The 25541-nt window shown below is 48.9% G+C and overlaps 2 long non-coding RNA genes across 10 annotated transcripts in view; one reads left to right on the plus strand and one right to left on the minus strand.

The window, feature by feature from the left end:
- Positions 1–3946, minus strand: part of LOC118615773 — a 38087-nt gene extending 34141 nt beyond the window's left edge. For 5 of the 6 annotated variants that reach the window (XR_004956488.1, XR_004956486.1, XR_004956485.1 and 2 more), the window contains exons 1-2: positions 3601–3946; positions 3186–3332 (exon numbers count right to left, since the gene is read on the minus strand). This is a non-coding gene — a long non-coding RNA (uncharacterized LOC118615773). Of the gene's footprint in view, positions 1–3185; positions 3333–3367; positions 3435–3600 lie in introns of all 6 variants that reach the window. The other variant, XR_004956484.1, reaches the window with a different exon arrangement.
- Positions 3947–22379: 18433 nt separating this feature from the next.
- Positions 22380–25220, plus strand: LOC118616301. Of its 4 annotated transcripts, none has more exons than XR_004956542.1 (5): positions 22380–22487; positions 22952–23083; positions 23219–23283; positions 24441–24649; positions 24807–25220. It is a non-coding gene; the product is annotated as an uncharacterized LOC118616301 (long non-coding RNA). The 4 variants fall into 4 exon arrangements; XR_004956541.1 differs by having other exon boundaries at positions 24495–24649; XR_004956540.1 differs by having other exon boundaries at positions 22952–23065.
- The last annotated feature ends 321 nt before the right edge of the window (positions 25221–25541 follow it).

Genomic DNA, 25541 nt, shown 5'->3' on the forward strand with positions numbered 1-25541 from the left:
TTAACTATCTGAACATGCTTAGAGGAAACATTCATATATACATGCATATACATTTATAATATATATACACATATATATCCTTTACATTAAAAAGATTTTTTTCTTTATTGATGTTAGAAAGAAAGGAAGGGAGAGGGAGAGAGAAAGAAACATTGATGATATAGAACATTGATCGGCTGCCTCCTGCATGCCCCCCCCCCCCCCCGCCCCGGGGATCAGGCCCACAAGCTGGGCATGTGCCCTGACTGGGAATTGAACCGGCGACTTCTTGGTGCAGGGGTCGACGCTCAACCACTGAGCCACACTGGCTTGGCATTTTTACATGTTTTATCTGAATGAATGTTTTAGAATAGGTTCTGACACCTGGCCTAGGCTACCACTACATCTTTATATAATTTTTAATTTCACCTTAATGATTCTATTCTGTTTCTACCATCATCCAATTTCTTCTCCCCTTTCTAGATCACGTATTCTGCGGGGCAAGCTAAGGTAAAGATCTTTCTACCTCATCGGACTAACCCTTCGCTAATGAAGCATGTCCCCCAGGGCATTCATCGGGGCAGCTTCACCACAAGAAACAGAAAACGCTGGCTGGCCAGCTGCGGCCTCATGACCTTTGTCATTTCATGTAAGAAAGTTCGAGGGGAACAGCTGCAGGGATGCTTAATTCATGGCGTCATCACCATCGGGGACTAAGGACCTTGCTAGTTTTTCATGTCACATTCTTCACGATGTAGGCTTGTCCTCAGGATGACAATCTGACACCACAACTGGACAAGGTCATATCCAGTAAAATAACTGTCTTTTTCTGTGTCTCTTTTGAAGGGTGACAGTTTTTCCCTAAGTCCCTCAGAAGATTCCACTTCCTAGCTGCTAAAATATGAACGGCCAAGAAGAACGGGATTGCCATAACAGGGTTAGGAAAGTGTGTGACCCTGTGGAAGAGGTTAAATCACCTGAACAAGGAGCAGTATTACAAAGGAGGAATTGGGCCCGGCTGGTGTGGCTCCGTGGTTGAGCGTTGACCCTGCACCAGGAGGTCGCCAGTTCGATTCCCAGTCAGGACACATGCCCAGGTTGTGGGCCAAATCCCCTATGTGGGGCGTGCAGGAGGCAGCCAATCGATGTTCTCGCTCATCGATGTTTCTATCTCTCTCCCTCTCCCTTCCTCTTTCTAAAGTCAATAAAGAAAAATATATTTAAAATAAAATAAGTTAAGCGATAAATAAATAAATAAAACAAAATTAAGTCAAGGAAGAAAACCACTCCAAGATGACCCAAAGGCTATCGGTTTGTAACTGTCAGGGGGCCTGACTGACAGATTCATTTCAAGACGCTGCAGGTAGAAAAGGCCGGACTTGGTCTTTCAGTGGCTGATGGGTCAAAGCAGACTAAAGAGAAGCGCGTTCTCTTCTTTCCGACCCTTGCTGTCCACCCTCAGTGCAGTCCCCCTGCAGAAGTCCAGGAAGCTCATGAGGACAGAGTGCTATTTCTGAGACCCGCATGGCAGAGGGGAGCCATGCAGATTCTTCTTTTCTATTTATCTTCCTCAACTACTGCTCAAGCTACGAAGCAAAACCTATCTAAATATAACCTCTTCCAAAATCATTCTAAGTTTTCCAAATAGAACGTAGGAAGGATCTCAAGCAAATTTCCTCTTTGTAATTTAAAAATCTAAGTTAGACATGGGGTGATAGTTGTTAATATGTATCAGGATCTGATGTGCTTCAGAAACAGTTGTTTGTCTTACTTTCTTGATGTATTTTGCTCTTGTTTAGTAGGAATACGGTTTTAGAGTGAGTGATTTAGGATGAGATTGTCTCTCGGAGTGCTTCACAACAAGTTTTGCCGGAGAACCACTTCCTTTAAATATGTTGCTGCTGAAAAGGTGACAGAGCGCTTCTTTCCTTTCCCATGAATGTTTTGAAGACACATTTCAACATTTCAAACTATGAGAATTTGCTTACTTCCTCTGCAGAACTATTAGAAAACTGAGTTACTATTTGAGCAGAAAAGAATACGGCATTTAAATATAATCAAATAGCCTGGCCAGTATGATTTACTGGGTGAGCGTCAACACACACACCAAGAGGTCGCTGGTTCGATTCCCAGTCAGGGCACATGTGGGCCTGATCCCTAGTGGGGGGCATGCAGGAGATGGCCAATTGATGTTCTCTCCCATCAATGTTTCAGTCTCTCTCTCCCTCTCTCTTCCTCTCCCTCTAAAATCAATAAAGAAAAAATATTTTAAAAATATATGATTAAATACCTAGAAATAAAATAGCACATTCCATGAGGAAACTGAGAAATCATAAGATACACACACGGTAAAGGAACAACTCAGAAGTGTAGTACAAGAACGGGAACATAAGTGATGCTGTTAAAATAAGCTTACTATCATATACAAAATGATACCAGAGAAAGACACTCCATTGGTTTTTTTCCTAAATAGAATAGAGAAAAAAAATAAGATAAAAATTGGTGGCATTAAATTTCTCCATTCTTTCAACTTAAGGGTGAATTGTAGCTTGAGAATTTTCTGAAGGTTTAAGACATAATTATTTCCCGGTGAATCCAAAGTTTCTCCCTAAGAGCTTTTTGGTGAACTATTTGATTATTAATAGCACTCAGTCTTGTCTTATGAGTAAGAGAAAATAGTTTATGAGGGATGGAGTCTTTTATGTATGAGAGTATGTGTGTTTGTGTGTGTGTTTATAAACTGTTTGTAATGGGAGTGTATCCAGTATAAAGATACAATTACTGATTGAATTCTTAAGTGATGTAACTGTTGCGTCAGAGTCTTGGGAAAACTGTTGCACAGAAACTTTCAGGGTTCCAAGAAATCTACCAGGAAGTCTAAGAGCACATGTGGGGAAATTTCAATTAAAGGTTCACAATCTAATCTTGAGTGATTTGAGTACTTCTAAAGATGTTTATGAGATTTTATCACACATCATTTAGGTTCATAAAACATATCCTTTATACACACAATAACCATATATGAGTCAAACTCTTATAACTCTCCAGTTATCACCTGGCTCAAACAATCAGTTACTTGCCTTGATTTAGTACATTGCTCTGGATTATTCTGAATGGGAAAGACTAGCTATTGGGAAAGTAGCTAAAGACACCACCAAACTCCTGACCTTTGTCCTTTGCTCTAAAAGCCATTTAACAGTACTTACCTGTTTCAGACAGGTGAGATGTTGGCTTATGTATATTTTCATTTAAAGTGTTGCAACCTTGAATCTGAAAGACCATCTTGGTAAACAGGGAACAAAAAGCAGGCTTCCTATGTGTGCTTTAATCGGTTACTTTTGCTCCTCCGCCTTCTGGAAAAGAAGGTGTGGAGACACCCTTACCTTACCTTGCTCACTCTTGAAGGCCCTTCCAATCCTGTGAAGTCCACAGCTCCCTGAATCCTCGCACCGACCCTGACCACAGCAAAGTCAAATAAATGGTCCCGTAAGAAGATGCCCTTCAGATAAACAAGAACTCTCGCATTCTGTCTGCATTACTCGAAATCAAATGCAGGGTGTGAAATTTTCCAAGATCTCATTCTAAGCTTTGTTGTCTACAATCAACCAATGTTCCACACACCTTTAAATCCGGTCTTTCTTCTTAGATGGAGGAAAAGTTGAAACATCCCCACCACGAGTAGCAGCTGCTGTCCCAGAGCAATAGATGTGCAGTCTGGCTGTTGACAAAGCACCGGACAGACCCTGATGGCCTTGAGCCTCCTTGTTCACCTGCCTCAGGAGCGTCTGTCCAAAGAGATTCATGAACAAGGAATTCACTGACTCACATAAGTTTGTTGGTTTTAATGAAGAAGGTATTTTGTGGTGTGACAGAGAGCATGTCACCACGTGAGCCGTTCATGTGGAGTTCTCTCTGTACTGTGTGTATGACTGACTGCAAGTGTCAACCATGATACAAAAAAGATCGCAATACATATCTACATTGTGGTCACACACAGACACGCTCCCTTATTTCGTGTTTATTTCTGAAATTATTCCCATTCTAATCGAGTTCCTGCACGTTGAGCCCAGTAGATTGGGGGACAAACATGAAGCTGTGGTTAAAGCAACAGGAAGAACAAAGCCCGGCTTATGTGTTGATAAGACTTCTAGACGCAATAGTTTATTTATAAATAGTTTACTGTTACAGGGCAAGCTCGAGGTAGTCGACAAGAGTCCTAACTCAAATTCAGTGTCAAAACGGCCCCTTATCTTACTTCCCGTACAGTTACCCCTGATTTCACTCTTTGGGCCTCTTTGTCCTCCAGGGCAATACGGTGCATAAGGACCAAGAGGTGACCAGGCTGGCGGGCCCCTCGGACTTGGGGCTGTGTGTCCCTTCCCTCGCCAGCGCCCCACACCTGTCCTGGCCGAGGTCCCCTTCCACCTCACGAAGCTGTTCTGGCTGCGGCTCTGCTGCACCGACTCCGGGCCCCGTTTGGCTCTCATCCTCCTGGTCTCCAGGAAGGAGACCCACTCTGCCGAGACGGCCACCCTGGCCTGTGGGCACCTTGTCTGCAAGTCCCCGCCCCACGTGACTGCAGCTCCCATCCCCCCCCCCCCCCCCCCACTGCCCGGGCAGGCAGGCGGGGCTGCAGGGCCCACCTGGGCAGGTGAGGCGGCAGGAGGCCGGTGGGCCCTCGGTCAGCAGCCCGGAGGCCGAGGCCGAGTGGGCAGGGGACACTGGCAGGCGGGCACCCACCTGGCCCTCCGGGTGAGCTCTGTTTCCCGTTGGACCCAAAGGCATGTCGCTCTGGGTCTGCTCTGAGCTTCGGGTGCCCACTCAGGGCTTCGGCGCAAGGCCTGCTGGTACCTGCACCTGCGCGCACCTGAAGTCCCATTGGAGGCGCTGGGCCCCTCCCTCCCTCTGCCGCTGGCCCCTCCCCCTGCCGTCCCCCGCCCCACCCCGGGGCCCCTCCAGCACGTGCTCACAATGTCCAGGCCCAGTAGGGCCTCCAGCAGCGTCTTTCCTTAGACGTTGGATGAGAGAACAGTGACTCCCTGGCCTGGACCACAGTCTCATGTTCTCCCCACGCCCACGTGCGTTTTCTTGGGGTTCGGTTTCCTTCCACATCCCACGGACATGCGGGGAGGAGAGCGGCTGTCTGCCCTGCCCCCGTCTGAGTGTGGGTGGCTGGCGGCGAGTGGCCCGCGTGGGCGGCTGGTCCAGGGTGGGTCCCGGCGTCGCCTGAGCTGCTGGCTCAGGAGGGGACAGGGTCCAGCCCGGGGCCCTTGACCTGGGGCCATCAGTCGGAAAATACAGGTCTAACTTGCTTTTAGGCCTCTTCCTAAAACGTCTGCGTAGCTCACATTTATTTCCATCTTTCAGTTTAGAAGTGTTTGGGGCCTTTATGTAGAAATTTGATTTTTGTGTGTCTGACCATAAATATACCTTTGGACCCTGACTCTTGTTTCTATGGATTTGCTTCTGTCATGTGTGTTTCCTTATGCATCTTGTGGCTTAGAGCCGCGGTTTCCAAGAACATATGGATGATGTTAACTGAGGATCTGCTGTGTGTGTGCACAGTACCCGTGTACCGTCCCCTCTGAGTCCTCAGTCCACCCACCCATGAGCAGCCGGACCGAGGGCAGAGGAGAAACGGGAATCGTCCTCTGGGATAACAGGAGGGGAGGCGCGGGAACTTGACATCCCCACCATCCAAGTCCTAGGAGAATAGAAGGCAGCAGACAGGCCATGTGTCCACCCCCAGGGCTGGGGTCAGGAAGTGGTGATAACCCCCGCACAGCTGGGCTGCTGTTAGGGCCCAGAGGGGTAGGGAGGAGTCTTGCTTCCCAGAAGGATGGTTTCTGTCTCCTCCGCTCACTGACATACTCAGTGTTTAGATTGGGTATGTGTGGCGTGGTTTACATTCCCCTTCCTGTGCTGCAGTGGGAATTTCTCCCAGGGAGGAAGCCTGGCAAAGGTAGGTCTCCCTCGTCGGTTTCTCTTTCCTCCAGGATCACTGCCCCGTGCTGCCTACCATGAAGTATTTTAAAAGAGTTATTTCCTAAACTTTGTCCACTTTTCTGGTTGCTTATAGAGGGAGCGTAACTACACATCCCTGTTATAGCTCGTGGCCAAATTCTGACAAAACTTAAAATGGAGTTTGGTTTTAGAAAATCCCGGGATTTAGTACCTTCAAAGTAGAATAGATCTGAAATGTACATTCAGCTGTAAAAAAATTTAAAGTGGGTAGCTTTATCATTTAACCTCACATATCCTCGGGTCTAATGCCTTCTACTAGCAGGAAAAAAATAAAATAGAATAGAATTGGCCAAATCAGATTAACTCAGCTTCTTTTGATTTAAAATATTTCTGCAGCCCTGGCCGGTTTGGCTCAGCGGTTAGAGCATCGGCCTGCGGTCCAGAGAGACCCGGGTTCGGTTCCCGCTAAGGGCATGTACCTTGGTTGCAGTTTGTCCCCTGCCCTGGTCGGTTGTGCGGGTGGCAGCCACTCGATGTGTTCCTTTCACATCGATGTTTCTCTCTCTCTCTCTGTTCCTCTCTCTCCCTCCCACTCTACCTGAACAAAAAATGGAAAAATGTCCTCGGGTGAGGATAAAAAAATATATATATATATATATTTCTGCAAAAACAAACGAACAAACGAACAAAACCACAGAGTCAATTAGAGGTTAGTCTCCCTGTTTCTCCCTCTCACGGATACTTCTCTTTCCCTTCCTCTTCCTCAGCACCTGGCTGCGGGGTCCCGCCCGCATGGTGTGTAGACAGAGCTGTTGGACCACATTCTGCCTTAGAACTTTCCTTCCCTCGCTCCTCACTGAGTGGCCTGTACCAGCGCCACCAAGGCCTTCCCCGTCTGGTCTTGTTCCTTGGTGTCACCTGCTGTGGATGCCTGTGGATATTGTCCTGTTGCTTGTCCAAGGTCCCCACAGTGGCTCTTTTCTGTTCTACGGATTGCCTGCAACTGTGACCCTTGTGGGAGATAGAGAACGCAGGTGGACTTTCCTCGCCATGCCACCGGATGCAGGGTCCTTCAAGGCGACCCCCAAACGCGTCCTCAGACCTTGCTCTTCCGCCCGGAGACCACGCGGCCAGCACAGGCCGGATACAAGGCTTCCCCCAGGAGCTGGCCGAATCACTGTCCTCGCTCCCAGGGCGTCGGCACCCACGGAGGTGACGCTTGGACCTCTACTCCCCCACGCCGCCTCCTCCAGTTTTCAAACCCCACTCCTCCTAGTGAAGGCAACCCCTTTCCGGTGACGAGGACACCCCCGGCGTGAAGAACCCTCTCTGCGCCCCGTGCTCCGGCTCCTTCTGAAGACAGCACTGCGGGGGTGGAGCCGCCGGCCGGGGCCTCTGATCCAGAGAGCGGCCTTGGAATCTGTGGAGCACGCCTTCTCCAGCAAAGCATGGCTGCGTGACGGGATTCTTGCCATTGGATTAGAAATGTCAGCTTGAGGGCTCAACAGGGAATAAAAGTCCTCTTTGTCCTGTGCCCGCCAGTGCTCTGAAGCGAGACGTGTCCTTGATTCGACAGACAGGGCAGCCACCCAGCACCTGGGACAAGGGGACAGAAAATGAGGGAAACACTGATTTACCACTGGAAAAACATTATCACCTTTCACCTCTTCTATAGGAAATCTTTGACTAACCGTTGACTTTCGCCATGTCCTCCTCCTCCTGAGGGTCCGCATGGCCTCGCCGTACTGCTACTAAGAGCTGAGACACGTTGATTGTATCGGGTATGTCAGGCGCTGCTCTGGTGCTTTCAACGTGCTGAACCCGCATAACAAGTCTATGTCGTGTGCATTATCATCGCCCCACGTTACAGAGGGGAAGGCTGAGGCACAGAGAGGTTAAATAACATGCCCAAGACCACACAGACACTTTGTCTTGGATACAATTGCTCAGTCTTTCATTTCAAAGTGCTCATCTATAGAATGAGGATGACAATTGCAATAATGTCAGTGAGGCCGTACGTGTAGCAATCATGCAAACCCTTCCCAGCTCCAGCCTGCCTGGGTTCAAGTTCACCGTCACTAGGGGGTGCCCTTGAGTGCCTTGACCTCTCCTGGACCTCAGATGCCTCAACTACAGAGCAGGAAAGACAATATCTGTAAATGCCTTTGACGACTATTGGGAGGCATTTTTTGTTTTTTATGAAATAAATAAACCCGGCACATAGCAAGTTCTCAATAAACATCAGCTCCTTCCAATGGCCCCTCCTTATCTGCAGTCCCGGGGGCCAGGTGAATTTTGGAATTTGGAGACTTTTTAGAATGGAGCATTCCCACAGTGGGGTCTAAGAAACACCCACGACCAACTACTAAGATTTCTATAGCGAAATGAATGAATATTCACTCTCAGTGAGAGAAACAAAGACTGCGAATAACCTCATGTCAGCACAGGCCAGGTTTTGCTGCTGAATCGATTACTGCACAACGTTGGCTTTCAGAGACTTTCCGTTGAGAATGTCAGACGAGATACTGTGGCCCGTGCGGATCAGGGCTGGTCTCAGTAAGCTGACCTGAGCACAGGACCGGACACGTGGTGAGTTTTCCGGGACTATACATTGGTCACCGTTATGGAATGAGTGCTGTTAGTACTATTATACTCACTCCACGAACTCATCACAACTAGAGCATGTCCATAGCTCCTTACAGCATCCTCCTGGACACTCCCACACACAACTTCCGGTGCAGCTCCCTGATTTCCTTAGTCCATCATGTTTTGTGCCTGGGCATGAACCCAGCCACGCTCTTCATGTCCTGCTCCTGAGCAGTCCCTGTTTGGAGCCCCAGCCTTGTCCCTGTCTCATCAGTCACAGTGGAGGGAAGAACACAATGTCCGAGAAAAGGAAGAAAGAATAAGTATAACGGCTGCCCTGTATTGAGGATCTGCGCTAGATATTTTATATAATTATCTCATTTAATCCTCTCAACTGCTTTGTGGGGTAGGTATCGTTATTCCTGTTTTACAGAGTGAGGAACTGAGACTCAGAGGTGAGGGGATTGCCTAAGGATTTGAGAGAGTCGGCCCTGAAATTGTTCATGTGCCTCCCTCCTCCCCCGCGAGGAAGGGTCACTGTTATTCACATTTTCTGAGGGATGCACACTCGTCCGAAGGTTAAGAAGCAATGGCGTTAGAGCTGTTTGAAGACACTAGATGTTACTGGGGAACTGAGTGGTGTCGGATTCCAGGTTCAGGTGGGATGTATCCACAGGCTCTCCCTCCAGCCTAGGTCGTGTGACCTGGCTCCGTCCACAGGGATGGAGGAAAGGACATCCCAACCGTGACATTTTATGACCAGACTCACAGGGCTGCTGCCTTTCCTTAGCTCCCCGTGGGCATTTCCCCACGACCTCTCTCTGGCCCACGCCCTGCACCTGGCTCGTGTGTGCCCTCAGGCTGTGCCTGGCCAGGTCAGTTCCCCTTGGGAAGCAGGGGCCACGTCTGCTCCCTCCTCCTCTCCATCCCCCACTGCAGTGTCTGGCACAGTCACTACTGAATGTGCTTCTGATGAAACGGAAGCTTGAGTGGTGAGGCGGGCAAGCTCACGCCGGCATCCCGAGGTCAGCTGTGTCCTTCCTTCCCACGTGGGTCACACTCAAATCACCTTCCGTCCCCAGAAGCGGCGGGCTCCTGCGGCTGCGTCCGAAGGGTTCCTCGAGGCGTCCTCCCTGCTGCTCCCCCCCTCTGACATGGCCGAGTGCACGCGCGCTTCCTCCGTCCCGACACGCGTGGGCGTGGATGTGTAGGAGCAGGTGGAAGGTAGAAACCCTCAAAAACTAAGCCCAAGCCAATTCAAGAATGAAAAAAAAAAAGCCCACAGACCATCCTGTCGTTTTCTTACATGAAATGACAGAAGGAGTTTCAACGACCTGACCCCTCAGCGTCATCCATGGGGCACACACTACACAGCCTTTCGGTCCGAGCCTTTCTGTCCTCCAGAAACTCTCTCGGTCTCCTTCCCTTTCGTGACCTCTGTGACCCAGAGCTCGGTCCTTGAAGTGCCGACACTACTCCTCCCCATCAACTTCCGTTTCTGCGCCCCCTCATCTGCTGGGATTCCCAGGTTCTCACGGAGGGTGGGGGCCAGTCAGCGTTCAGTTCCAACTTAGATGCCTTTTCTTTAACGATGTTGAAGAGATGTCATCTGTCCGTGTTAAATAGCCAGATGATGGAGCACTTCTGATCTGGACAACCAGCTTTTAAAAACGTTCACAAAGCTAATAAAAAAGAGAAGAGCCAGCATTCATCAAAAGGGGGGGGCGGTGAGACATTCTACAGTTTCCCGTTGAAAGGACAGCACTTCCTGTTCTCATGATACCCGGAGCTCCCGGATGCTGGGCCCCGTGCGACCAGAGGCATCTCTCCCTCCTGCGCCCTAGTCCTGCTGACTTTCCCACAGCTGCCCGGGGCAGCCCGCGGCGCTCCGCTGACCCCAGGTTAGTACGTTCCCGAGACTAGACACTGCTTTACCCCGAAGCCAGGGCATCGTCCCTCTGTCCAGCAGCTCGGGCTCCTTCCGCGACAAGCAGACAGAACGGCTGCAGAATCACGGCCCCTTCCAACGGGAGCGCGATCCGTTTCCTTCAGCTCCCGGGGAGCGAATGAAAAGCCCATTTAATTCCTCAGGTAACTGAGACCTCCCTGTTCCCAGTTAACAGAACAGACATTTGAAATGTTTGCGCTGGAAAGGAAAGTGCTACACAATTATTGTATCTTAGCTTTGTTTCCAGAAGAATCCCATTGGGTCGAAAATTGCAGGTGACGTTGGGGAATGAAGGCCTCCTCAACCAGGAATCAGGTCACTAACCTAGTTTATTTTCAATACCACAGATTCCACAGAAGAAAGACCCCCTCCCCCAGCACACCCAGGGATGAAGGGAAGTTGGTGGTGAGGGCTTGTTTCCCAGCTTATTCCTGGAGGGTGGTTGTGGCCCAGGGAGCCAGGGAGGGGACTCGCAGGAAGATACGTGAATGTCCAACTCCCACCGATCACTTCTACACCAAAACAGCAGTAGTGTGAGCTGTGGAGACAGTTGTGGAAGAGAGAATGTTTCAAGAGAAATATTTACACAATTGTTTAACATGGGACTGATCAAACAAAATAAGGTCACGAGCCACTTTCTTCTAAAGAAGGAGGAAGGATGTTTACATTCTTCATGTTTCTTTTCATCCACGTCCAAGTCTGAAGCGTGAGAGCCCGAAGCCCGGCCGCCTGCGGTTCTCCTGCAGAGAGGCCTCCGGTGAGGCAGAACCCGGGCCGGACGCTCGCTGGCTCCACGGGCCTGTGGAAAGCCGGGCAGCGTCGGGACGAGGATGCAAAACCAAGGGAAGTGCCTCCAAAAACCTGCGTTTTTGCTCTGTGACTCTCAGCCAGGCATAAGCCTCAGAACTACTCACGGAGCGTTTTCATAACACAGTTGTCACGGCAACACTTTCCAGCCCCGACTCTGCCCCCTTCCCCTGCTGGAGGATTGCTCGGGTGAGGGGGTCAGAGAGGACTCGGTCCCGAGTGGGGCAGGCGCACGCTCCAGTCCACAGACGATGCCGCAGAAGCACACTCGGCTCTTCTTGGCCTCCAAGTGGCAGGGGCTGGGGGAAGAGTTTCCGCAGGGGGACGTGAGGGGCCATGTTTTCAAGTTGAGCTGGAAGAAGGAAGAAACCAGAGAGGAGTGTTAGCGGTGGTCTGGGAGAGAGAATACGTGCTCATCAAAGTGAACTGAATTGAGCTGCGGGGGCTTCCCGGGCTTGTCCACTGGAATCTGAGGTTCACGTCACGGGAGAGAGAAGTTCCCAGACCTATGTCCTGTCTCGGGGGTCTGCCTGTGTGCGGCAGCTGGTGAATGGCTGGCTCCTGGGAGGGGGAGCGGGATGAAGAACACAGAGCGCAAAGGAAACGGGGTGTCTTGACGCCTGTGATTCACAACGAAGATGCGAAACGTACGTCTACGTAGGCACGTGCGGTACCTTCTCCCAGATGCATGAGTCTGTGTTCTGCTCTTCCCCGGCCCCCTATCCAGGTTCAAACACCTCCTCTACCCTCCCCTTCTCGAAAGGGACCCCTTGGATTAATGACCCTTCAGGTCCCCGTGGCCGGCGTGGGAATCGCGCCGTTCCCTTTCCAGTCCGTCGTTGACAAACGCGTCTTCCTCCGTGAGCGAAGCTCGGGTTTATTTGCTTAAGATAAATAAATAAATGAATGGATGAAGTTTGAGGACGGCCCACAAAGTTGGTTTTCATAGCTTGAATCTCAGAGTCTTCATCAGTCCATTATGGGTAGAATGTCTACCTTGTGGGTTGCTCTAAGAAACGAGAGTTATAAATGAAAAGCCTTATATTCTGCTTGGCACGAGTTGGCAGTCACCTTTCCCTTTAAGAAAGCTCAATGATATCCCAACTTTGGAAATTAAAGTGGCAGGCATATCCCCAGAAGCATCATCCCACGGATTTTTCAAATAGTCCACTGCTCGCAGTCTCAATGTTCCGTGTTTAAGAATGTCATAGAATTGATAAGACCCATTGGAATCCCAGGGACATATTTGGTTTCCTGTTATGAATTTCGATAGTTGGAAACCCTGGGGGAAATTGTTCTGTAACAGAGGACGTCATATACAAAACGGTTCTGCTTATTTGTACTAACTGGCCTCTAACCCCCGGGCCACTGGCTGAACGAGATTTATTTACAAAGTCTTCGTCCAGAGCTGAAACTCCATGAGTTCTGAGGACATGTGAACTTTCCTCCAGAAAATTATTTGGGGTCAGTTTCTCTGATGTGACTTTGATTTTAGCATGTTTGTCCACTTATGTTTCAAAATACATAGTTATGAACATTTTTTTCCTGGTGAGAGCTATTTTTGATAAAGAGTATCCTATTTAGAAAAAAAAAAATACTCAACTTACTAGATACATTCCCACATGGGTTATGAATTACATTGGTAGACAGTGACATGATCCTATAGCTCAAGCAAATCAGAAAGTTAGATAATTTTCTGAACGTCTTGTAAGCTCGCCTGACCCATGTGTTGAAGAGTGCTCCAATTTCTCCGCAGGGAATAATCAGAATCTCATGTAAACCCACATTTACCTAACTTTCCTGTCTTCCAAAATGTAGAAAAATGTAGGCTCTTTTTCCAAGTAAATTACATGTTGTTCTTTAAGATAATTGTCATGCAACTGCCCGAGTTGGTCAGACGTGTGTTCTCACCAAGATATATTATTATCCAACAAGGAATTGTGTTTATATGTGTGTGGGGAAGGGGATTCTAAAAGTATAAAAGTCTTCATCCAGATCTTCAGCATTGAATTGGGTCTTTCCAGCACAAATAGTTACAATGTCAACAAATTCTTTGGATCGGTCAAAAATGAAAAAAACACACACACACACAGAAAACTAAATTCATATCTCAAATAACTCTTATTAGCATTTACTGATAATAAGGAAACAGAGCCTTTTATGAGAAGAAATATATGTTTTGAACGAATTGGTCAGAAAAGTGGTTTTTCATTTAAACGTGAAAATGCATCGACCACAGCCCCGCTCCATCTTGTTTACCCCCTCCTGGACGTGTAACTGCACTGTGACTTGCATGGGCACTGCCCGGGCACCAGGGAGCTGCTTTGGGACTAGAGCCTGACGTGGTAAAGCTAGGTGAGGAATTCAGCAAGAAGGAGCCAAAATCCAGAAAGAAAAGAACAGGGCGCAAAGCATTGTGGTTAAGAAGCACAAAGAGTCATAGCTGGAGCCCTGGCCAGTTTGGCTCAGCGGTTGAGCGTCAGCTTGCGGACCAGAGAGTCCCGTGTTCGGTTGCCGCTAGGGGCACATACCACAAAAAAAAAAAAAAGAGTCATAGCTGGAGAAGCCAAGTGTGAATCATAACAGCACAGCCTAGAGCAGGGCTGACCACTGCAGGCTGGTCCAAGGGACAGAAAAGAGGTCCAGCTAGAATCGGATGGGAGCTCATGGGAAGCCCTGGGGTTCCGGGGTGAGTGGTGGGAATGGGTGCTGAATGCCAGCATGGGTCAGCCGGCACTGGGGCACCAGGGGTGGACCTGACTTAGCATGTTGACAAAGACAGAGGAAAAAGACCAAGTTCTAGACTATTGGTCTTAACTACATTCCTGGTTCCATTGCCCAGAGGCACTTCTATGTAGAGACTTGTTTTCTCAACCAGAATGCTTCAGGAGGTACTCATGCAATCGCTCCCTTCTCATTGATTTGAAGTATTATTCAAACAAACTTTTTAGAAATCAGATTCTGTCCCTGACATTTGTAAGGAATTCCACATAAGGAATTAGAATCATTACTAAAACCTAAATTCCAGATAACATTACTTACACGTTATTTAGAAAGGTATAAAACATACATCTTTGCTCTTGGTGGATAAGACAAATAAAAGCATAATGTGGCCCTGGCCGGTTTGGCTCAGCGGTTAGAGCGTTGACCTGCGGTCCAAAGAGACCCGGGTTCGGTTCCCGCTAAGGGCACGTACCTCGGTTGCAGTTTGTCCCCGGCCCTGGTTGGTCGTGTGGGTGGCAGCCACTCGATGTGTCCCTTTCACATCGATGTTTCTCTCTCTCTTCCTCTCTCCCCCTCCCACTCTACCTGAACAAAAAATAGAAAAATATCCTCAGGTGAGGATAAAAAAAAAAAAAAGCATAATGTGAACGCCTTAGACCGAACCAGCGCATGGACCAACAGGTATGACAAACCATGTGCTGGCCGAGCATGAACAACTTCTGATGTTTCGCCATTGGGGTGACTCCTTTAATAGTCTGTTAAAAAGCAAAAGGAACTTACTGCAGTTCGACACAGTATTTTTGTTCTCACTTGTCCCTGTGTGTGATTGCATAGTTCCAGCAAAGCCGTTTGAATTCTGATTTTAATGATACGGATCGCGACTCTTTTGACCAAGAACTGTACTTAATTGCCCTCCTTTGGGCTTCCATAAAGGATTTCTCTGCCTCATGGTAGTTTGCATTTGTCATACATGCCTCTTCTGAAAAAGCAGTCGGAGACATGTTTGTGTCTCGCGAGGCTGAGGGCGACCCCTGTCTTCAGAGGACACGTTGGTGCAGGGGAACGGCCGCGTAACGTCTCCCAGACGCGTCTCTGCGGACTCAGCGTGGACTTGTTTGATCGACAAAACCACCCTCTGGAGCCAGCGGTAAGAAAGGAAACCACAGAGGGTGCAGAAGAGCGGAATATGCTTAGGCTTCAAGGGAACTTTCAAGAACAAAGGATAACGATCTCTAAGGGCCTAAAAGAGTCGAAAGCCATACTCTACCACAGTTGGTCTGCAACGTGCCTCGCATTAAACATCTGAAATCGCATCTTATTCGGAGCGATGCATGTCGATTAAAAAGGAAAGTCAGGCCCGGCCGGTGTGGCTCAGTGGTTGCGCATCGTCCCTCGCACCAGGAGGTGCTGGTTCAACCACTGGTGGGGTCACATGCCTGGGCTGCAGGCTCCATCTCCAGTAGGGGGCGTGCGGGAGGCAGCCCTAGATGGTTCTCTCTCCGTGCTGTTTCTATCTCTCTCCCTCTCCCTTCCTCTCTCTGAAATCAACAAAAACACATTTTAAAAATAAATAAAGTCGAAGGTCCCACAACTCATACCAATGTCAAAAATCCTTCTTCCTTCCTCTTCTCCTGACCCCTGCCCCACAGGACGACGTTAACCTTCATTGTTATTGGCTGAGAAAGAGAAATCAGACATCACGCCACAGGCTGCTCATACCAGGGCAGGACACAGTTCTTCTGGGAACCACGCCGCATTTATAAGTCTCCGGGTAATTGCACCTACTCAGTTTGCTTCTTTCGGCTCCTATTTTTCTATGTACTGCCAACCAGGGCGGACAGAGGGGCTTTCTCCCCAACCCCAGGGCAGCCTGCCACATGGCCGCTGTAGACACAAGACGTCGGGGGACAGGGTGATGTGGATTCAGTTAAAGCCTGACCATGTGGGCTGGGTCTGTGAGAGGTTTAGGGAGCTGGATTTCTCTCCTGTGCCCAGAACGTGTTTTTGCACCCCGAGGTGCTGCCTGTTGAATGTAACAGAAACTCAATGTTCACCCTGTGTTTGTGAGCGTGTGGCTGGGTGTTTCCCAAGATCCCCAGAGACTGCTGAAAACACACACGGACCTGTACTCACACCCGCCCCGCAGAGAGGCAGAAAGACCAACGCAGCTGCAGAGCAAAGTGTAGTTTCATCTTCAAACTAGAGAGAGGGCGTCACTGTCGATAAAAAAATATATGTATCTTCAGAATGAGACTGCCTACACCGTACCCAGACCTAAGGTCTTCACTATGGCAACTGGGAGATAATCAGGGAAAGTCTCTTAGGAACTCAGGCCGCTCAGCTCCAAGTTCAACAAGGACCGTGGTGTGAACAGGCCGCTGTCCCCCTCTTCGCTTACCCTCACCTGCCGCCACCCATATACACCCACACATGTCCTCGTGGATAGAAGTGATTTCCCCACAACCCTGCACACCTTCTGTGCTGGGGCAGTGGTCCCATTTATCGGCTCTGTCCTCAGACCACAGTGTCAAGACCTGAGCGTATGTACACAGAAACACATAGGCTATCTCCTAAATATTCGTTTGGCTAACAGTCCAGCAAATTCCAGTACGTTAAGGATTAAACTAGTCACTTTATTTCTCTTGGAAGGCTCTGCTATAACCGGAGCCCAGCATGTTGTTTATCTTGCAAGGAGCAGGCTGCAGAGCACCCATCATGACAAAGCACCTGCTGTGACAGCCTCAGGCGGGAGGCAGGAGGGCTCTCTTGCAGGAAGAGGGATTATTATCCAATTAAAACATTTGATTCTTTGTCCTTGTGGGCAAACCATCAGATTCAGGAGGCTTTAAACTAGCCCCTAGTAATGTAACAAGTTAGGCAGATCCACCTTTATTAAATGGATACTCGAAACCTAATATGAACACATTTTATTTGCTAATCATTTTGACCTCCTCCTCCTGCAACAACAGTTTGGGGAGACCGGGTAACAAAGAAGAAAAGAGAGATTTGCATTTCACAGCCCTTATTCCTCATGAATAATGCAAAGACTCCCTGGCCGGAAGCCAAAGAATAGGACAAGCAAAGTTGGAGGTTACAAACAAGGCCACCAAGGACCCACTAATGCTCGAATGACTGAGGATGATCAGAAAGGCCGTTTTTCTGTTTATTTCAGTTACTGACTAGAGAGGGGAGCTATACAGAGCACCCTAAAGCATGATTGAAGAGAGGCCCTCTCAGAACGCCCAGGTCCCCATCTTCTCCCTAAATGGACATCACCACTACCACTATTTAAAGAAATATGTCACTGAGAATAGAAATTAAGGTTTTTGTTTCTTCTCTACATGTTATGAAGGTAAGTTGGAAACGAGGGAACTCGGGGACGTTACTGCTTGTCTCAACGGCTTGGTTTTTGGCAGTTACATGCAAACAAATAGCTCGAATATGATGTAAGTGCTATATTCAAATACGTGCTTTGGGAAGGCAGACAACAAATTATCTCAAAAGCAGTTATGATCGTCTTTTGACCCACATTGTATTCAATCAATATTCAATATTCAACAGATATTTATTGACACACATAAACCAGATAGTTACCTTTTAACAATGCCAACTATTCTTTCAAATCCTGTTTTAAAGCAAATATTATGAAATAAATGAGGATTCATGGAGAGAGCCAATGGTTTGTCTTGGGAACATGAGAGGGGACAGAATACAGAGACCTGGCCAGCACCAGAGGCATGCTGGTCGGCGTTTAACAGCTGTCTCTCAGAGAGTAGCAAAAAGAGGCCTGGTTGGTAGCACATGCCAATGAACGTGGTGTAAACACGGCTGCTGTGTTTGATTTCCAGCTGCCAACCTGACAGGACTGAACCTGGAGTTGGGAAGAGGTGCCCATGCCGTTCTCCTGATCCCTGTGACCGCACTGCACACGGCTGGTGGTGCCCAGTGGACAATGACCTTCCTGCGTCACCCTGCGGCCTGTTTAGGAGTACGTCACAGGCACAGCTGGGGGCTCAGCGGTTTGCAGAGTGACTCACAGTGCCCACAGATACATTTCCATATGCGCCCGCTCACTGTATCTCTTTCCTTCTATGGATTTCAGAGCATCTGCTCTCTCTCTGCTCATTAGCATGTGACCTCTGCTCCCGCAACGACTTTGAGCTGCTTCAGCCGCAGGTGTCACCATTCTGTCACTCCGTCCCAGCAGGTGTGTATTCAGGGGTGCGAGTTCATGGAACTGATCAGTTTCCTGCTTCCTCAAGGGAATCCTTCAATAAAATGCAGTTTGTCAGAGAACGTGTCGAGGTGAAAAATTTAATGACTGTAGCCTTAATTCGCGCTACATTTCCAGATGTTTACCTACTGTTGCTTTTACAGAATCAGTGCAAATATCTAAACAATTTAAAGGGCGAACAATATTTTAGTGTCACCATGAAAATGACGTTTACCTTGCGAGTCCTACGAGAGTATCTCTGGGCCCGAGGGGCCCGTGGGCAGCAGTTTGAGAACTCAGTCTCGTCTAAGGTCACCAATGTCTCTTGGTCTGGTTGAGATAATAGGCTCCCCACATCCATTCTGGCCACCTGGAAATCTAGGCACCGTATCAAACAGCCCAAGTGGGCTCGTCATAAGGCAACTCTAATAGTGGTACTCCCTACACGAGACACTTTATGATTTCCCCTTTCTCTTAGGATACAGTTAAAACCCTCACCCCGGCAGACAGAGCCCTCGGCCATCTGGTCCCTGCCTCTGTCCTCCCCCACCTACTGCAGGCCCTGGGGCCCTCTGTGCTCCAGGCACAGGGCATTCGTTCTTGCCCCGGGGCCCTGGCCCACGCTCTTCTTCACAGGTGTGATGCTTTCTCCACACCCCCCGTACCTGGCTGACTCGGCTGTCATGCAGCTGTCTGCTTAAATCTGTCCAGGAGGCTCTCCTGACCGGTGCCCCGTGAGATGAGATGCCCCATGCTAGGTTCTCACAGTGTCTTAATTACATAGTGTTGTCGCTGTTCTCAAAGGAGAGACCACGTTTGGCTAGCCAGCGTGTCCACGCGCAGATCAAGGGTCTGGAGGTTGTCTGATTTCATTGACGGGTGTCATCTAGCGAAGGAAGGACTTGGAAGGTATCTATGTGGTCATGTCAGTCTGTTCCTTTGACCATGAACGACACTGACCATATGGGCCCAATTAAGGAGCAGCAAAGTGTCGTAATCCACCAAAGTACATCACAAAGACTTTTATCTTTTTTTAAGTGCAAACCGGACGTGCAGAGAACACATCTCTCGTTCCCCCCAAAACAAAATCGGAGCCAGACCCGCACAGCGGCACACACAGCTGAAAGTCAACTCCAATCACCGACGTTTTGTTACAGGGATACATTTGTATCCTGATTCCTCTTTCCTTCACAGTGTCTCTCCAAGGAGGTTCCTAGCTCGGCCCCAGATGGCCTTCCGGCGCACTTTGTCCAGTCTTTTCCTCCTCCATCCATCCCCCTGGTCAGGAAAGACATCGGAGCATGTGCTAGTTCTCCGTCCAGCCTGTCATTACTTCATTTTCCAGCACAATCGTCACATCCCCACGCTCAGCACCACAGTACATCTTACCTCTGGAAAAGACTGCCGCTCTCCTTCTATTAAAGAGAAATGTGTCCGAAATTAGGTCATTGCAGGAGCTCAAAGTCCTTCCCAGTTGGCCCATTGACCCTTACCCCCGTTTTAGCCAGGTGGATGACCAGCAGCGACTGGACACGGCAGCCTAAGAAGGACCATTAGAAATTATAATTCTTAATGTTCGCTTTTCGCTTGGTTCAAAGTAAGTCGCCCAAATGATTTGAGATTCCCTTAAATACACTGTAAATATTCTCCACTAATTCTACTCAAGATGAAATTGATGCTCTTCCAGTGCAATGTATGAACAACTCATAGCAAGTCATAACACTCGGGACCGCTCGGGGAGGAAAAGTGGAAGTTTTCGGTTAAACGGTCAAACCTTCGGTTTACAATGTCCCGACTCTGTTTGGAAGCATCTGAGAGGTTGCTTCCTTTTTCTATTTCCTGCAGTCTTCCTCTCAAAGCTGGAGTTTGTTTTAAAAAGACAGAGATTAAACACTGCAGTGAATTACGTCTGCGTTCGTGTGCAGACACCTTTTTATTTTCGCTTGTCGTTGTGAGTCCTAACACAGTAATACTTGCTTCATTGTGTTTGGGGGAAACGAAGACAGGTTCAACTGCGGCTTGAAGATGAGAAGACAGTAACCGGGAGAGATCTCATGACAGGGACCCCCCGAAACGGGGTCAGAAGTATTCGGAATGGAAATCGGACCTGCTCTGGACACTTAAACAGCTGACACTGTGCGTTGCCTTGGAAACCCACTCGGATGTAATTGGTCATTTTCTGATTAGGCTGGAGAGAGGGATTCCAGATGGAAAGTTCTGCGTAGCGGTTGGTATCCGGAGAAGGGCTCGCGGCGGTGCTGGGACCCGGACACGGGAGATGCCTGGAAGGACGGACCGCGTCCGGTGGGTGTGGCCGTAGCCAGGACAAAGCCATCCTCCGCAGCGGCTGGGTGGCATTGTGAACAAATGCTTTGCAATTGACCTACGTCCTATTATATTTGCTGTTTCTAATTTTTTTTCTATTTACACTATTTGCAGGCTAATCACCCCACTGGTGAGTCACACACTAGCCACAGTTCTAGGGGCCCTCCGGGAAGGACATTCTCCTCACCAGAAGCTGCACGGCTGCGTGGCTCATCCCCGGTGCCTTCCAGGCAGCTGGCTTCGTCGCGCGAACTGGCTGCGCGGTCGAGCCCCCGCTGCCCCTTGCCTTGGCTCTCAGAGGGCCGCAGACTCGGACCCAGCCAGCCCGTTACAAGAGGAGCACGGCTCTCGTCAAGTCTGAGGGCTTTGAGAAGCCGTGGAAAAGAAGAAATCGGTCGCAGAAGCGAGGTGTGTCAGTGATCTAGGAGCGTAATGACCGGTGTGACAGGTTCTCTTTCTCCGTGGACGGCACCGTCTGGTAGAACTGCGAGGACAGAGATGCCCGGTCTGTGCTGCGGTCCCCACTGGTGCCGCCCGGTCACTGAGTTTTTCACTGTATGTCACCGCAGTCACGTTAAGTTCGAATAGCCCCTGTAGCTTGTAGCCGCTGGACCAGTCAGTGACAACATGTGACTGTCATTCTCGTCGTCACATTCAATTACGCAACGTCACTCCATTGACCTCCGACAGCTAAGGTGGAAACTACGGGGATCTGACTTGGATTGGATTAGTCTGCCCCTGACGTTTTGAACAATGAAGAAAACGGTCTGGCTGCTCTAACAGATAAACGTACACCTTTATGACAGTTCAAATACCGTAGACACGTTCAGCCCACCCACGTCAGGTCCAAAACGGGAGCTCTTATTGGACACGGGGTCTGTCTCCTTTGAGCAGAGGTTCAGAGACCCTGGGCTCTTCCAACTGGGCTCCAATATTCTCGACGTGTCTTTTCCAGTGTGGCCAAGCTAGTCTCCACCTAGTCAAAGGTTTCTTGGACCGGGCCTGGGAAAGAGACACCCCCTTTCTCTCCTGTTTCACTGGCTAGGACTCAGTTAGGTGCCCTGCCTCCGTGTAAGGGCAGCAGGGAGTTTTCCTGTTTGTTTGTTTTCTGTTGTTGTTTTGTGGGATTTTGGTGGGAGAGGCTGAAGGAAGACTTTAAGTAGACCCGTAGTCCACCAAGAAGACAAGTTCAGTCAATTTCCTGGAAAATGGATGGCAGGATACAAACTAAACACTAGATATTATAAACAGCATCCGCTCAATTCAGCTTCTTCCCTCATCTCGATAGGCATTCACAATGTAAAGGATTGGGGGGTCGGCATCTCTTCTGGGGTTAGGTGACGATGAACCTCATCAGGGCGACAGCAGAAACCCTGTGTTTCATTTCTGTGCTGAGTCAGCATGTCTGAAGGGTCCAGAGAAGAAATCTCCAAGGCAACATGTTCCAAGACAGGAATCTTGACTTTCCCTCGCAAACCTGCTCCCCCCACATCCTTTCCCTTCTCCGTGGACTGATCTCACACAGAATGTTGCCCTCAAGGTCCATCCATGCTGTTGCAAATGGCAAGATTTTACACTATTTAATGGCTGAGTAGTGTTCTACTGTACAGCTATACCATGTGTTGTCTATCGATTCATCCGCCAATGGCCACTGGGGTTTTTCCATGTGTTGACAATTGTGAATGGCACTGCAGTGAACAAGGGGATACGTGTATCTTTCTGAAGTAGTGGTTTTGTTTCCTCCAGATAGCTTCCCAGAAGTGGAATGGCTGAATCACATGGCAGTTCTATTTTTAAGTGGTCAAGGAAACTCCATGCTGTCTGTCACAGTGGCCACACCAACTTGCAAAGCCACCAACAGTGCATAAGGGTTCCCTTGTCTCCACATTCTCGCCAACACTTGTCAATTCTTGTCTTTTTAAAGAATAGCCATTCTGACAGGTGCGAGGTGCTATTTCATTGTGGTATGGGTTTGCATTTCCCTGACGATTAGGGATGTTGAGAACCTTGTCATAAATCTGTTGGCCACCTGTATGTTTCCTTGAGAAAAAAAAAGTCTATGCATTGGAGTGTCTGTTTCTTTCCTATTGAGTTGTATGAGTTCTCTGTATATTTTGGCTGTTGGCCCTTCTCAGATGTATGATTTGCAAGTATTTTCTCTCTTTCACTAGGTTGCCTTTTCCACTGTGTGGCTAGTTCTCTTCACTGTGAGAAGCTCTTTAGTCTGATGTGGTTTCTGCTTGATTACTTCTCCTCTGCTGCCTTTGTGTTGGGTGTCAGATCCCAAAATCATCACCAAGGCGGATGTCAAGGAGCTTCCCTGACTTTTTTAATGAAACATCTAGTGCTCTCTAACACACTCTGTAATTTGCATACTTTGTGTTTATTGTCGGCCTCTCTTCCAGAATGTAAGTTCCACGAGCGCAGAGCTGTCTTGGGTCGTTTTCCCTGGTTCCAGGTCCTCCGTGCCTGCAGGAGCTCACGGCGACACAGACCGGCAAAGCTATAGCACAGATGAGGTATTTTTGCCTAAAAAGGTAAAGAATAGAAAGGAGTGTTTCATCTTTTGAACATCTCAATGTGCTAAATATTATGGCAGAGACATCTAGCTATGTAATTGAAATCCTTGCAACAGTTTTATAATGTAAATATTTTCATTCCCGCTTTTATAGAGAAGCCACTTGGAGTTCAGAGGGATTGCGCACGTGCTGCGGACCACGCTGTTCGTCAGATCTGGGTGACGACCGTGGGCTACCCTGGGGGGCAGTGGGGTGCGTGGGGCAGGACAGGTGGCTTGCGCTGCTGGGAGAGCACAGCCCGTACATGCCCATCACCTGCCCAAGGTCGCAAGCCTCGTGTACACAGGACGCCAATGTCCCATCATTCCTGGGGGACTGCTGTTTCCTCAAATGTTCGATGGAATGAGGTCACACATCAGCCCCGCCCCCAAACTGGTCTCTGTGTAGTTTGATAACGCGTTTGTCTTTAGTTCAAATGGGGTTATTACTAGAACTCTACTGAGGCATAAATGGCAAAGTGATAAAACACAGGGCTGAACAACAGCAAAAGACCAGAATGACTTTGATTTAGACCTAGGAACAAAAAAGCAGTAATAAAAATGTATTTTACAAGTGTCTTAAACATTTGTTTATAAAACAGATTTCAAGAAAATTCTTGCTTCTTGCCCTGGCCAGTTTGGCTCAGCGGTTAGAGCATCGGCCTGCGGTCCGGAGAGACCCGGGTTCGGTTGCCGCTAAGGGCATGTACCTCGGTTGTGGTTTGTCCCCGGCCCTGGTTGGTCACGCAGGTGGCAGCCACTCGATGTGTCCCTTTCACGTCGATGTTTCTCTCTCTCTCTCTCCCTCCCACTCTATCTGAATAAGAAGTGGAAAAAATGTCCTCGGGCGAGGATAAAAAAACAAAAAGAAAATCCTTGCTTCTTGCTATAGAGAAAAACGAGTAACAGATGACATTAGAAACAGAGACTGTAAATAATCTTACTCCTTCAACCTTGGCCAGTTTGGCTCAGCAGTTGGAGCCTCAGCCTGCGGACCAGAGAGTCCCGGGTTCAGTTCCCGCTAGGGGCACGTACCCAAAAAAAAGAATAAAAAATAATAATAATAATAATCTTACTCCTTCATATGTTTTATTTTTTATCAAAAACATACATATGGGAGAGCATGTGCGCTGGCTCACATATACATAAATATACATCTTAGTGCATTTTCACAAAAGGAACACACCTGGGAATCTTCCCAGGCCAAGCGTCTCTTTCTCAGCAGGAAAACGTCTTATTTCTGTTGTTTACATATCTAGCAAAATTCATTCACTGTGTGCCGGCGGGAGCTCTGATTATGGCCGTAGGAAACTATTTCTTCTCTCTCCTCCCCCCAGGATATTATGCTGCTCTGACTAAAAATGTGAGGCAGATTGTGTTCCCTCGCACAGGTGAAGAGGAGGAACGAACGCAGCGACGTGTGTGTGCAGTTGGAATGGAAAGAGGTGATGCACAGCCCGTGTCCCGCCTAGCACGTGCTTTATGTCCTGGGGGAACCTGGCACAGCTGTGCCTGGCGTGCACACCTGCACGGTCGGGACTCACAGGTATGGCTGCAAGCACAGGGCGTACCCGGGGCTCCCCCAGGCTCTGCACCGCCGGGGAGTGTGACCCACTCACCCCCAGCCCATCGACACGCGCACAGTGAGGCACCGGGCTTGGAGGACACAGTGTGCGGTTCCAGAGTTTTCCTCCTCTTTCCAGTTTTCTCTGTCCCCAGTGGTCCACTGAGCGCCCCTTCGAGAACGCTCTCTCTCGGTGCCCGCTGCATTCACTGTCTCTAAGGGAGGAGAGGCCTCTTGACTCCAAAGAGTAAACATGATGAATTCCGTGAGTCCCCGGGTGCTGTCCTACACCTCAGGCCATCACGTCGCTCTCGGCGGCTGCAGAAGCCGAGCAGTTCAAGTCTCTGTCGCGTCTTCTTGGCTCCATGGGTCACACTCGTACTGTCCTAATGATTTTAGAGTCCTGCGGCCTGGCTGGCTGGCCGTGACCTCGGTGGAGTTCAGAGCCATGCGCAGCCTCCTTTCCCTAGCGTATACGCAGTGGGTAACAGTGAGAGGTGAGCCTCCTTCCCGGGGCAGGAGTCAGACTGCAAGGAACAGCCCATTAAAATGAATGCACTTCCAAACACAGATGTTATGTCAAGTTGTTTGCAAATTCATCTTGAAAAATGCAAGCTACACTACATGAGAGTGAATTCATTCTACTTCATCGCTGACATTTATATACACATATATGTATATATGTGTATATGTGTGTGAGTGTATATATACGTGTGTGTGTGTGTGTGTGTGTGTGTGTGTATACACACGATTGCAAAGATGTGCTATTTCTCAGCAGGAGGAATGAATGAGGAATTCATTTTTAGCCAACTGTGGGGGATGAAACTGTCCGATAGCACGATAGGCCATCGCCCTTGGGCTTGGGCTTGGGAGC

The sequence above is a fragment of the Molossus molossus genome, unplaced genomic scaffold, assembly GCF_014108415.1.
Source record: "Molossus molossus isolate mMolMol1 unplaced genomic scaffold, mMolMol1.p scaffold_m16_p_4, whole genome shotgun sequence".
Taxonomy (NCBI): domain Eukaryota; kingdom Metazoa; phylum Chordata; class Mammalia; order Chiroptera; family Molossidae; genus Molossus; species Molossus molossus.